This window comes from Phodopus roborovskii, unplaced genomic scaffold (assembly GCF_943737965.1).
Source record: "Phodopus roborovskii unplaced genomic scaffold, PHOROB, whole genome shotgun sequence".
Taxonomy (NCBI): domain Eukaryota; kingdom Metazoa; phylum Chordata; class Mammalia; order Rodentia; family Cricetidae; genus Phodopus; species Phodopus roborovskii.
In genome coordinates this window covers 2,607,253-2,617,753 of record NW_026126408.1, presented here as the reverse complement: position 1 = coordinate 2,617,753, position 10,501 = coordinate 2,607,253, and positions in this window count along the sequence as shown.

Below are 10,501 nucleotides of genomic sequence, written 5' to 3'. Positions count from 1 at the left end.
TAAAAAATGATAGCTAGTGGTAAAGCATTCCTGTTATGAAGGTGGTTTAAAAAGGCTTTAACAAAATCTTAGGAGATTAGGAAAGTGAGTCACATGCCAGGTGGATAAAAGTGAAAGTTTTTTAAAATGCAAATGAATTTACCAAAAAATGAGGCTGTGTTTTTAAACGTATTGCACAAGCTGAAAGCTCAGAAAATCCATTTCCATTTTTGTCATGTAAATTTTGTGAATGGGTTTAAAGGTCTTTAGTTTGAAAGTAGGACCTCTAAGTGCTCTTGCAATCACATCAGAATCAGAGAGGAGGGCACTGCCTTCAAATAAATAGGAGGGACTGGAGCAGAAGGTTGGGAGAGTTGCCTGGGAGGGAAGTGTTTAAACACCCAGTTGTCTAATCACTCAGAAGAGCATTAGCAGGAAAACAGCCTGTGAGTTTTGAGTTTTGAATTTATAATTAGCATATGTTAAAATATCCTCAGATATTTTAAAAGTTGGTGTTTGTGTTTCCTAAGTATTTTGAATTTCCCACTCATTCTCAATAGAAGTTGTGTTTTAGACCACTTTTAAAACAAATCCAAAAGCGAGTTCTTACCATTCTAGGGGACTGTCCCTCTGGTAAGCTTTTTCAAATTAATTTTCCTGAGTGATAGGATATTTTGTACAATAACCAGAACCTGGCTTTATTTTAGTTGGTCTTATGGGAAGAAACACCTTGGCATATTACACACCAGTGTGGGAAGCAGCCAAGATATAGTCACTGGGTCACTGCTTGTATTTCCCAAAGATTCACTTGCTTTGTCCTTATTGCCTTTAATTTGAAGAAAGAATATTAGCTGATGTGTGATTTCCAGAATCAGCCATTCTGTCTTCCAAGATAAGAATATCCTTTGAGAATTGAAATTTAATGAGATATCTCTGTGCTTAATAGACTTGTCACCTGACTTTTAATCTAGGATTTTTGACAATTTCAGGGAAACATTCAACCTTCTTTTCTGAGCAACAGACATTTGCATACATACTAAGAATTTTAAGGAATTTAGCTTCCTCGGAAACCCATTCAGAGACTCCTTTGGGGTTCTCAGGGAACAACCCTAGTGAAGGCTAAGATCCAAAATCTATGACCAGTGCCCCCTATTTCTTAAGAAAAACCCCATGACTTCCCTTTATCCTGAGTTTATTCTATTTTAAGATTCTGAATTCGCCATCTGTTTTACCCACAGTCCTTTTATTTCTATTTCCTGAGTTCATTCAGAACAATCAATTTCCTCTTCCCTAGGCTGCTTTACTTTGGGTCTTGTTTTAAATTTACTCTGAATTTCTCCAGTCTTCATTTTACCTGATTTCCAACTTTTCTCAGTGCCCTTTCTATTCAGCACAGAAAGGACCATGAATTTTATATGCCTCTGACTAGCTGGTGGGAGGTAAAGCACAGGGATGATAGCTTCTATACAAAGAAAAGGTTTGCACATGTCATGCAACTTAAGATAAGCAATGATCTGATTTCTTCAGAAAATGCTTCAAAATTTCCCGCTGGGGCTTCTAGTAAGAAGTGAGGGGTTGACACAGTCAAAATTTGTAAACCAGTATTCTGGGAGATGAGGACAAATGTGTAACAGCAGCCAAGCTAAAGGTATAAAAGCAAAATCAACCCCAATGTATTTGTAGACATTCTTATGGAGACCCAGAACACATCCTACTGCAGTTGGACAGCTAGCTGTTCCATAAAAGACCAAAAATGACAACTTTTGGAAGCAAAGCAGAAGAATAAATTTAGGTTCAAGAAAGATGTTTTCCAATGAAGCACCTTGATATCAGATTCAGGCCCAGCTCTGTTCCTTAGTGTCTTTGTAAAATAAACCAAGTCGTTTCTCATTATACATCATCAACTGTTACATCATGAACAAATAAAAAAGGTAGCCAGTCATGTAAAGGGAATCAAATAATGAATATTAATCTTTAGTAATTTGTAGGGACCTAGGGGTAGTTATATTCCCTTCCTGATCCAAGCTATTGTCATCTTTACTTTTATTGATCTGTATATGTGTCATGGTTAGGGCAGAAATTATTGTCCATATTTCATTATAGGTGACAGACTGCCCTAGCCACAGAAAACCAGACATCCTGGCAGAGGCTGTCATTGCCCAACTGCTATCAGTCAACTGCTAGGGAAAGCAATTTCTGAAGATAAAACTTCTCTGTCAGGTCAGACAACCCCAGTAGGAAGAGGAGGCCATTGCAAACTACTGGTACAACTCCTACACTTCATCAACTTCCAATACCTAAGTCCCCTGCCATTCCTATAAGTGGCCTAGCCTTTCATTCCTATGGGAGAGAAACCGAGTTTCCTTGTGTGTTCTACGCAGTCTCATCTGTTGTAGTCAGAATTGCCCTTTCTTCTGACTTTATTCTGCACTCCTATATCCATCAGTAATCATGTAAACTCTAAATTTTATTATAAGCAGAGGATGAAAGAGCTCTCCTCTCTAAGGTCTTATCAGCAAATGTGGAATACTGGTCACGTGGGAAACAAAAATGCCTTATTTGGAAGACTGGGTTTTCTGGATCTACAAAATGAGTCCCTTCTGTATGACAACTAACCAAACTTTGTCTTGGGAAAAGAGGTAAGAAAAGGTTGTGGTTTCTCTTCTCATTTTTAGTTTCACAAAGATATTGATACAAATCATACCACTCTCCCACCCTCCCCACTGCAGGAGGTTGGGAGGACTAGTCTGTAGAGAAGAGGCAAAGCCATTTTTATAAGGAGTGAAAAAATCCAACAAGAGAGAGGAAATTTGCCATTCCATTTTTGGTTCATCTTGTCATGCAGAGTAAACTCTAGAGTTCATGTGCAGCCAATGAGTGGTGGCAAGATGAAGAGAGCACGCGACAAGGGTCTGAAGACCTTAAATGGGAGACATTTATTTTTTGAAGCAATAAACTTATGTGAGTAATGAGGGAAACTCCTCCTTGGGTCCAACTCCTTGACTCTGGGTGTCAAGGTTGTTTGTGCTGTAAGCTGAAGAACATGGGAAAACTAAGAATTGTCTGTGTGTTCATAAATTCCAAAGCATTTACGGTCAGGAGACAACTATTAGCTTGTGTACTACCTGAAGGCAATGTCTACCAAGCCCTATTGCTTGGCACAAGAGTAGGATTTTTGCTGGAAGACATTGCTGGCTGGTCAGAGGTCACAGCCTCCCTATGACCTGGCAGCTTATCTCAATAAACTCAGCAATATGGAACACTATCCCTCCATCAAAGCTTCCTGCTTTCTATCTGCCCTTATCTGGAGAATGTTCTTAGGCCTGGAAGACTGACCTTATCCAAAAACTGTCCCCAAAACCAGATGCCTGATTCATCTTTAGCTTGACCCTTGGCACAGATCCCTGCTAAGCTATAGGACCCTACCGCTACATACAAAGCTTTGTGATAAGACTGTGCCACTTAATGCAAATTAGAGTTTGTCCCCAGTCTCCCCAATCCTATATACCCCTTATACTCTGGAGAAAAATTGAGCTGATTCACCAAAATCTGTCTCCCGGAGGGCTGTCCTCATTTGTGCTCGTGGGCCACCAAAGTTTTCTGTCTCCCCATCTGCCTCTTGGCCTGTTGGCAAACAGTCCTAGAGGGAAAGAGGATCCCCACAGATGTTTCAATTTTGTAGGAATTGTGAAAGACAAGTTTAGAGATTTTGTGGTTAAGAGAAATCCAGTCATGTCAATTCAATAATGGCTTTTTTGTTTGTTTTTGCTTTGTTTGTTTGTTTTGTTTGTTTGTTTGTTTGTTGTTGTTGATAGTGAGAGCTATGTGCAAGGACAGGGGATAGTTTGGGACTTTGGGAATCTATTGCAGAATTTTGGGGGATAAAAAAAAATTATAGTATGTAGACCAGGGATCAATTACATATAGCTATGGAAGATTTAGCGGTTTTAGAGTTGGGCTATATTTTACAGGAAGACTCCATGAGTTTTTGATGCATAGAGAGGGAGAGAAAATGGAGCCAGCTGAGCATGGGTGAATGAAGAAACTATCAGCCTTCAGTGGAAAGCCATGGTAGATGACAGGTTCACTGAGGAAACTGGATGACTTCAAACAAGATGATTTTAGGATGGTAATTAGATAAGCAAATAGACAACAGCCGTTTGGTATATGCATCCTGGAGTCAAAGGAGAAATCTTTTGGAAGATATACAATTGAGAGTAACCAGAATACATATTTAAACAAATCCTACTCAAAGTTGTAAGTCTGGGTGAGGTCATCTAACAGGTATAGTGGTTTTCAATTGGTGGGCCTTGATTCGTTTGGGAGTTGAATGACCCTTTCATGGGAGTCGCCTAAGACCATCAGAAATCACAGATATTTATATTATAGTTTATAACAGTAGCAACATTACAGTTTGTGGCAGTGATATCAGCAGAATGAGGCTGCCTGTCCGCGTCTTCACTGACCAAGCAGCAGAAAGAGGACAGGAGCAGGGCCAGGACATAAATTTTAAGCCCCATACCCTAAAGAGACATTCCTTCAGACAGATCTGTTTTATAAGATTCCACAGGCTCCCCAAAACAGGGCCACTATTTGGGGACAAAGTGTTTATGTGGTTGATCTTAGAGTTGTTATTTTTCATCGTGTGTGTGTGGAAAGGGGTGTCCAGAAACTTGATAAAGCACCTGAATGATGGGAAAGTTATTAGCTATCATCAGAAAGGAGGAGGTGATCAGTTGTGTCAAACACTAAGACAGAACTGGACCCTGAGTTCAGCAATATGAAGATATTGACAGCAGCTATTTCTATACTGTGATAGGTAGAAACGCCTAATGACAATGGCTTTCAAAGGAGAATGCAGAGGAAAAAATTGGTGAAGATAATGACAAAATACAGATGCATGAAGAAGACCAGAAAACTCAAGAGAAATCCAATATGGATGATAGACAAGGACAATGAGAGTATAGAAGTGAATGGAGTGGACCCTACTTGAATAGAAGAAACAGGAGGTGATTGCTGTGCTAAAGGATGTTGTTGGCCTAAGATAGTATAGACAGCTTGTCTGTTGCTTATTAAAGGGATGGGGTGTTTGTAACCCTGTAACTTGCACCACTGGTATTTTAGTTCTGAGATGGGGCTTTAGTAATTAAAGCTGTGATCTGTCCAGGTAAATTGCTCTCCATGCAATACTACCTGTTAAGGTCCAGTGACCATCCATAAGTAAATACTGAGTTTGGTTGTTTCTTTCTTTCTTTCTTTCTTTTTTTTTTTTTTGAAGACGCATGCAACACATGCCATTTGCTCAACAGGAGGAAATGCTCAAGTGCTATGAGTTTTTAGAAGAATAAAGGGTGTAGTGTAGTGAACCTGGAGAATGAGAACATGAATGGGAATGTATTTTCATTTGAGAGCACCATCATTGATGGCATGTTTGAAGCTTGTGACCGTGATTTAAGTTATGATTGAAAGATTTGAATGTGTTCAAGTTTACCCTGACCTCGCTCTAGTCATGTTCAGCTCCTTAAATGTGAATGTGAAATAGTTTGAGAGTTTGATTAGGAAGCTTAAGTTTTTATGCAGCAAAGCATTACAGTGATGAGACCAAGGTCAAATGGACAACAGGTATGAGGATAGAAGGAGAGAGAAAAGGTGGTGGCTTGAGCTTTTGCTGGTCGTAGAACTTTTGGAATCACCCCATTAAAGGAAGTATGGGGTGATGATATGTGGGCAGAGACAGAATGTATTAAAATAGAAATTGTGGAAGAAGTATATCATTGACCATCAGAAAATCTAAAGGTGTAACGATTGTAGTGAGTGATGAGTGAAAGTGATGATTTGGCAGTAAAACATTGAGACAAGAGTCATTAATTGGTTTGATTATATACTTGGATTTTAAAGATCATGAATAAAGATAGTAACAGGGACAAAGAGGTAAAACACAACAAAAAGTCTTGAGTATATTTAAAAGATGATGTGAGTCCATGGATGGCCTCACAGGGAAATATAGCAGCTGATGGCTGTGTCACAGGAGGCATGGGGTTTTATTGAAAACAATAAAACCAGAAAGTGTTCATGGAGAGTCTAAGCACTCTTGAATCCTGACTCTGAACATTGTAAAACATTGTAAAAAGAGACATGGCCTGGGTAGCTGGCTACAGGTATGAATCTGTTACTCCTTGTTCCATGTGTTTAGTGAATTTCAGAGAGAGAGTTGATTCATATCTCATCTCTTCCAGTCACCGGGTGTAGATGGTTTGGTTAAGCATCACAGAGCTCCAGGCAACTACTCTGCACATGGTGAATCCCTTTATGTAGGTGAGATATTATAAAAGAGAATATTCTCACCTGCTGGTCCAAGCCTTGTTCTCTCAGGACCCTCTCACCAGCTGATGTACACGTTATTGCGCATTTGATCATTTATTCAAAAATTTATCTGCTCTATTTTTATGCTGGGTCTTGTGGAGATCAATAAAGTCTAAGACTTCAAAGGCCCTGATGTCATAGGTCTTGTTTTTGATGGTTTTTATCCCCCAGTATGTGTAGAGGCATTTACAAAACATAAGTCACATCTATCACTGTGTTTGATCTTTATGTTATGTCTTTGAACAAAGTTCTGAGAGTGACTTATCTGTGATGACAAGTAAGCCCATGTCTTGACCAAAGGTCCTAATTCCCCAGCCATGTCTGTGGCCTCAGAGCACATGGCTAATCCTGCATGCCCTTGAAGTATAAACTTCTACCTCATATGTTTTCCTCCACTTGTGGAGAACCTATCAATCTAAGAAGCCAGTTATGTCTAAGAAACTCTTTGGACACAATTAGAAAAAGTGCTGCTTAATTGCACATTAGGTGAACTTATGTGTAGAAAGCTATATCAGCTAGATTGTATTAGAGAAATACAGGGTGGACCTCTTTTATAGTAAAGGTTAGAGAAAGCAAATTAAAAAATAAGTCATTGCTTTCTTACCTATCAAATGCAATCTAGTTACATTCTTCATGGAATTCTTATATGACTCAGATGATGGAATGGAATTCTTAAATTCCATTATGACTAATTTGTGTTTCTGATGCATATGTGTGGGGACATGCATGCCACAGCATGTGTGCAGCCTTTAGAAGACAAACTCAGTTTCTCAGGCTTGTACAGCAGGTACCTAGGTGACTGAACTATCTTGCCAGTATAGGATAGAATATTTTTAATTGAATTATAATCTGCTGAGTGTAGGTCTCAATATTCCTGAACTTTAGGAGAAGCTGTCTTCAAAAAGTCAGCCCCTGCCCCAAAGCCTTGGTAATGAAGAACTCCTAGCAGGCAGGCTCGGGTGGGGCAAGGGGAGCTTTTAAGCTGGCATTCCCCCATTTGACCACTGTACATATGTTATAATGGTTACCAGGTAGAATTATTTCTCCTGAAGACTGGTTAGTGAAAGTGCAGGATTTACTTCTGACCTCTGACCTCCAGGAAGCCCTTGTGAATACCAATAAAGCAATCGTAAAGTCTAACAAGATGTCAAAGCCCCAAGTGAGGACCTTGGGTATGAGGGTGTCTTAAAGGTGATGAGCCAGGAACCACTCTACTGTGCATACAGCCTTGCCATATACCACCTCTTCATGGGAGGATTTGAAATGAGGAAGACTAATGAGTCATTCTTCAGAGAGTTGGGGGAAGAGACTTCTAGGACCTGGCCATTGCCCTGGGTCTGCGTTCCTCACCTGCCTGGGTTCTTTGAGAAGGCTCCACTACTGACTGATTAAAAATATAACACAATAATACTTCACTCCCAAACTCATTTTTAAAATGTCATGTTTTATAGGATTCAGGGTGTGATTCAAGGCACAGGTCTATAAAACAGGTCACTATTGCATATTGTGACCTGTATCTCTTAACAATGTTGTCGTTTTTGTTTCTAACATAGATAATTTAAATGTCTTCAGCTCATTAATAGAACACATTTTAACTTCTGAATGTCTGTTGTATTTATTATCTTTCTGTTGTTCCTTTTTTTTTTTATTTTGGCTGCCTTTATGACTGAGCATAAACCACCAAAATATTGATGCAAAATGCTGGACAGCAATGTGTTTTTTTTTTTTCCCTGTCTTTCTGCATTTCTTCATATAGAGGATAAATTTAACTTTCTCTTCCAAATACTGTGCTGTGCACAGTTGAGCTTGGCACATTTGCTGAAAACTATGAGTCATTTTTCATAAACAGAGATTGTTGAAAATGCTTGATTCACATTCTAACAACAAATACAGAAAAAAGTTCCAAACTGAAAGAGCTCCACATTTTTCACATGTTCTACAAAGAGAAGGGGGTTGGAAAAATGGTGGTCTTTGAAGATGTATCTTGGCTTTTTGGTCTAGGGTTTTTCCATGTTTGAAATTAGGAGGGCAATAGGCATTTAAAGCTGAATAGTCAGTTTCACAGAAACCATCTCAAGGTCATTGTGAAATATTATTTGCAAGATTGCTTTATTTTCTGCAACTTCTGAAGATTACACGTGTAACTGACATTGGAGTCTGTTTTATTTTATAGGTTATTAAAGTCTAGTACTTCAAACTAAATTAATTTTTAGGGAGGGAAACTTGTATACAGCAGCATCATCTGAATATTTAAAAATATTTAAATCAGTTGAATGGCTTCCAACAGTGCAGGCAATTTAATAAAGCAGACAGACCAGATCCAATGTAGTCTGTGATGGGCAATTACATTTCTACTTAGAGGGTGTGATTTCCACACAGAGTTAACTTGAGTTTATTGTGTTATATCCGTGAAATGCATCCAAGTAGACATTGCATGATAGCTACTTAGAAAAAAAAATGTGCCATGTGAGTATTAAGCTCATACTTTCCATGTCTGTGATAAGTAGAAAGCATATATAATGCATTTTACCAACTGATATGTATTTCAAAGAATACAACTGACTGGAATTCAACTGGTATTTTAAGAGATATGAGCACAGAGTACTATGATGACAGGAAGATGCTTGGTGGCATTTTAAGAGTAACTGAGGTAGACACTGAAGGTAGGTTTTCCTGTGGAAAGTCATTGATTATGGACTCATAAGGTTATATTCTGAGGAAGTCCCTGTAACTGCTGGGTTGTAAGCTCTCTGGTATCCCTTATTCATCAAAGCAGAACCATGACATATAGAATGCCAGTATGCCCAATTAAAATGTCTCCTATCTGTGCCATGTTATTTTAATGTGATATTCACATGCCCCATTCATTTTGTTTCTCATGGAACAATATCTCACAGTTACAAGAGACAAATAAACAATTCAACCAGGAAATAGAACATTAACTGATGTCCAGTGAACTTGAAGGTGAAATAGACTTCACAGAGTCAAATGTCTCATTTTAAAGTTAAGAAACAAACCCAGAGAAAGAGTCTACATTTCCAGGCTTTTTTCCAGCTACAGAAATGCAAAGTTATGTACTTGGTACTATGAAGTTAGTCTCTGGCACAATCTCGTCCCCTCCCCAGTCTTCCAGTGTGAAATGAAGATTATGGTTGTTAAAGCTCCCATGGCTAGTGGATTACCATGAGGTATCCTTTAGGATAGAACTCAAGTATCCATATATTACAGCCAGAAAGGCAATAGGGTGAAGAGCTTCTGAGAAACTTCATAATCAGCAGCTACCTGGGCCTTGAATTGGTGTGTTTCTTTTATTTATTTATTTATTTGTTTGTTTGTTTATTTCTTTGTTTTTATTTTTCTGGGTGTGGCTGCAGCATCAGAACTGATACTTAGTCATGCATACAGAAAATGTGAGGAGGAGAATATAATACACTGATGAGAGAGAGGGAGAGTGAGGAGAAGGAAGGAGGGCATGCATCCATTCTAGTTCTTCAAGTGGAAGTGTGCATGGGGGGGGGTTTAGTATAACTGTTCAAACAACAACAACAACAAAATCCCAAAGCACTTTCCATGGCCCTGAAGCAAGATTTTGAATTTGGGGATTTAGGTATTGGTGTTTACTTGATATTTTATGTTTTCTGTGAGTGTTTTCTCCATGGGAATTCCTTGTGGAAGAGAGTTTGTTAACAGCAGGATCAGAGCATCTAAATTCTAACCTACCACTATTGCGATAGCATATTGTTAATGAGAGCTATATTATTGACTATAAGTCCTGTAGCAACTCCAATATATGATCTTATAGAATGAAGATTGTACTCTTCACATCAAAGACAAACCAATTCCTAGTGAGTCTACAGTGATCATGGTTGAACTGTCAATCAACAATAGATCTAGAATCCAAACCCACAGATACATGATTCTGAAACCTTTGGATTAGTTATCTGAACACTTCAATGTTAAGCAAAAAGATCTGTCAATTATTACAAAACAACTATATATCCAATAATATGTCAGATCTATTACAATGATGTTTTTAATTCTAAAAGCAGGGCTAAAGACAAACAACTAGTGTGTTTCAGAGTTCTGCTTCAAACTCACCTCTTACTTAGTACAAGGTATATTCTGTTTATACTACAGAATATCAGCCTCCATGTAGAAA